The sequence below is a fragment of the Oryctolagus cuniculus genome, chromosome X, assembly GCF_051225735.1.
Source record: "Oryctolagus cuniculus isolate XC-2025 breed Fujian yellow rabbit chromosome X, ASM5122573v1, whole genome shotgun sequence".
In the NCBI taxonomy this organism is placed as follows: domain Eukaryota; kingdom Metazoa; phylum Chordata; class Mammalia; order Lagomorpha; family Leporidae; genus Oryctolagus; species Oryctolagus cuniculus.
In genome coordinates, this window is record NC_142888.1 from 130,064,710 (window position 1) to 130,068,920 (window position 4,211).

At 42.1% G+C, this 4,211-nt stretch overlaps 1 pseudogene; it reads left to right on the forward strand.

Moving 5' to 3' along the window:
* The first annotated feature begins 2,577 nt into the window (after window positions 1-2,577).
* LOC127487632 (U2 spliceosomal RNA) lies at window positions 2,578-2,700 on the forward strand (annotated as a pseudogene).
* The last annotated feature ends 1,511 nt before the right edge of the window (window positions 2,701-4,211 follow it).

Here is a 4,211-nt window from a genome sequence, read left to right on the forward strand (position 1 = left end):
CACAGTTACTTTTCTTTTTTTTTTCTTTTTTTTTTTTATCTTTTATTTAATGAATATAAATTTCCAAAGTACGACTCATGGGTTACAATGGCTTCCCCCCCCATACCGTCCCTCCCACCAACAACCCTCCCCTTTCCCACTCCCTCTCCCCTTCCATTCACATCAAGATTCATTTTCGATTATCTTAATATACAGAAGATCAGCTTAGTATACCTTAAGTAAGTATTTCAACAGTTTGCTCCCACACAGAAACATAAAGTGAAAAATAATAGATGATTTTTTTAAAATGATGATGAAATCAGATCAGACCTATTGTCATGTTTAATCCCAGTGAGAGTCAAGTTGGGAATTGAAAATTTCTTTCTTTTTTTTTTTTTTTCTTTTTTTTTTTTTTTTTACAGAAGATCAGTTTAGTGTACATTAAGTAAAGATTTCAGTCGTTTGCACCCCCATAGAAACACAAAGTGAAATATACTGTTTGAGTACTTGTTATAGCATTAAGCCTCAGTGTACAGCACGTTAAGGACCGAGATCCTACATGAGGAGTAAGTGCACAGTGACTCCTGTTGTTGACTTTACCAATTGACACTCCTGTTTATGGCATCAGTAATCTCCCTATGCACCAGTTATGAGTTTCCAAGGCTATGGAAGCCCCTTGAGTTCTCCGACTCTTATCTTGTTTAGACACGGTCATAGTCAAAGTGGAGGTTCTCTCCTCCCTTCAGAGAAAGGCACCTCCCTCTTTGAAGACCTGTTCTTTCCACTGGGATCTCACTCACAGAGATCTTTTTGCCAGAGTGTCTTGGCTTTCCATGCCTGAAATACTCTCATGGGCTTTTCAGCCAGATCCGAGTGCCTTTAGGGCTGATTCTGAGGCCAGAGTGCTATTTAGGACATCCGCCATTCTATGAGTCTGCTGAGTATCTCACTTCCCATGTTGGATCACTCTCCCCTTTATTTATTCTATCGGTTGGTGTTAGCAGATACTAGACTTGTTTATGTGCTCCCTTTAACACCAAAAAGGAAACCTCCTGAAGTGAAATGGACACTATGAGAAATGGTGACTTGATCAGCATAGCTCTGACTGCTAATGGACAACTTAATACATTATCCCTCATAGTATTTTTTTTTTGTCTGTTCTACTTAATATGACTGGTTTAATTCTGTAATTATCACACAGTTATTCTTAAGTGTTGAAAATTAACCGAAATGTGATCCCTGTTAAACATAAGAGTGGGAATAAGAGAGGGAAGAGATGTATAATTTGGGACATGCTCGGGCTGACTTGCCCCAATTGGTAGAGTTGGAAACATACCAGGGGATTCCAATTCAATCCCATCAAGGTGGCATGTGCCAATGCCATCTCACTACTCCAAGTGATCAATTTCAGTTCACAATTGATCATAATGAAAGGACTAAGAGTCAAACAGTTACTTTTCTTTTTTTTAAAAAAAGATTTATTTATTTACTTGAAGGAGAGAGAGAGAGAGAGAGAGAGAGAGAATCTTCAATTCATTTGTTCACTCCTCAAATGACTACAACATCCTGGGCTGGGCTAAGGCTGAAGCTAGGAGCAAAGAGCTTCATCTGGGTCTCCCACATGGGTGCAGGGGCCCAAGCACTCAGGTCATCTTCCACTGGTTTCCCAGGCACACCAACAGGGAGCTGGTTAGAAGTAGAGCACTGGAGTCCATATAGGATGCCGACAGTGCAGGCAGAGGCTTAACCTTCTACACCATTTCGCCCGTCCCTCACAGTTACATTTCAATGTCACACACACATATACACACAGAGGAGTAAACTCTGTGAAACCCAGGATCTGATCCAGCATTTTTTTTTAATTTTTTTAAATCTGGGGAGGAATTTGCTAATTTTCTCCCACCAAACCCTTCCGCCAGGACTCTCCATCCCTTGTCCTGGAGGAGAGGGGGCAGTGGTAAACAGACTCCCTTACAAACCTAGGGAGTCCAAACAGACTGCCCGCTATTGCAGTTGACTTCTCTCTCTCTCTCTCTTTTTTGACAGGCAGAGTGGACAGTGAGAGAGAGACAGAGAGAAAGGTCTTCCTTTGCCATTGGTTCACCCTCCAATGGTCGCCGCAGCCGGCGCGCTGCGGCGGGCGCACCGCGCCGATCCGATGGCAGGAGCCAGGTACTTATCCTGGTCTCCCATGAGGTGCAGGGCCCAAGGAATTGGGCCATCCTCCACTGCACTCCCTGGCCACAGCAGAGAGCTGGCCTGGAAGAGGGGCAACCGGGACAGAATCCGGCGCCCCGACCGGGACTAGAACCTGGTGTGCCGGCGCCGCAAGGTGGAGGATTAGCCTAGTGAGCCGCAGCGCCGGCCTGATCCAGCATTTTAAATACCATATCTCCTGTCTCTGACACAGTGTTTGGCACCTAATAAGTGCTCCTGGTTGTCATCAGTGCTGCTCATCAGCTCTTTCTGGCTTTCTGCACTGCAAAAGATTCAGCCTTAGAGCAATGAATATGTAGTGTGAGGAGAAATGAATCATTGTGCAAATAAGCTGCTAATTCGGGGACACCTTACTACTTCAGTATAAATTGTGTTATCCTAATCCTTTCTCAGCCTTTTGGCTAAGATCAAGTGTAGTATCCGTTCTTATCAATTTAAACCGGGTTATCCCAACTGATACAGTACTCAATATATACCAACTGAAAGAATACATATTTACCACATTGACTTGAATATGAAAGCCAGAACTGATAACAATACAGAACATCTGAAATCAATAAAAGATACAGATAACCTTTTGAGAAGGGATAGTAAGTAAAATTGCAAACTGCACATGAAAGACACAGGGCTTTTTTCAAAGGGAAATTTATTGAAGATTGCTGGTGTCAAGAACTACTGGGCTCAGGTCTAGCACTATGTCATAGTGGATAAATCTGTGGCCTACAACTGTGGGATCCCATACGGACACAGGTTCGTGTCCTGGCTACTCCACTTCTGATCCAGTTGCCTGCTAATGGATTGGGAAAAGCAGTGGATGAGGTCTGTTTGGGCCCCTGCCACCCATGTGGGAGATTTGGAAGAAACTCCTCGCTCCTGGCTTTGTCCTGGCTAGCCCTGGCAATTGTAGCCATCTGGCAAGTGAACTAGCAGAAGGAATCCCTCTCTCTCTCTCTCTCTCTCTCTCCCCTCTCTCTGTGACTCTGACTTTCAAATAAATAAATAAAATCTTAAAAAAAATACAAAAAATAACTACCAGGCTCAAACTCAGGAATAACAGAAACAGAGAATTATTGATAAACTTCAGTGCATTACTATTCCTTGGTTAAAGGGAAATGTTTGCTGTTAAAAAGAAATGAATGAAGTGGAGAGAAGAGTAACAGTACAGGAAGCATATTGGAGGCAATGGCTAGGACCTAGGCAAATATTTCATAACCTTCATAAGATATATATATATATATATATATATATATTTGCACATAGAGAAGGCTTTTAGCTGAAAACTTTCTTCCAAAGCACTTAGAAAATTATTTAGACATGTTATCTCAGAAATTGTTTAGTATTTAGTTTCTTATGTTGTGCCTTGTATAAAACTGGCAATGTTTCACAGCAGAATTTGAGTATCAAGTTGGGATTAGAATTAGCCTGTGGTCTGGGGATACTAGCTATATAAGATCCAGGGAGAAGAGCAAAAGGTAGCTGGCAAGAATGGGCATAGAGGAAAGTTTCCAGAGTGAGCAAACTACCACCTTTTGACCCAGGAATTAGGAACCTGGGATCCTGTTTTACCACCCACTTGAAGTGTAGTTGAGCTCAGGCCAACTGCTTTCCCTCCTTGTGCACATTACAAAGGCTGGGCTCAAGACCTCTGAGCACCCACTTCTGCTCATACCATCCATGGCTGAAGAATTCTTGGCCAAGTCAAGGAGATAACATCTAGCAAAGCTCAAGGCAAGCAAAGGGCAGACAGCTTACAAAGAGAAGTAGAAAACTTGGAGTGAAAATATTCAGAGATGGCTTGGAGAGGTCTAACTGCAGGTCAGTTTAGACTTTCCTTTTCAGGATCTGTTTTAATAATAAAGGCAATATTCCTGCAACTTAACTGAATTCACTACTGCTTCTAATGTAATTTTCTGGAGTCATTAGGTTTTTCTATATACAGAATCATCTGCAAACACAGATATTTGACTTCTTCCCTTCCTATCTGCATAACTTTTATTTCTATCTGTCTAATTGAT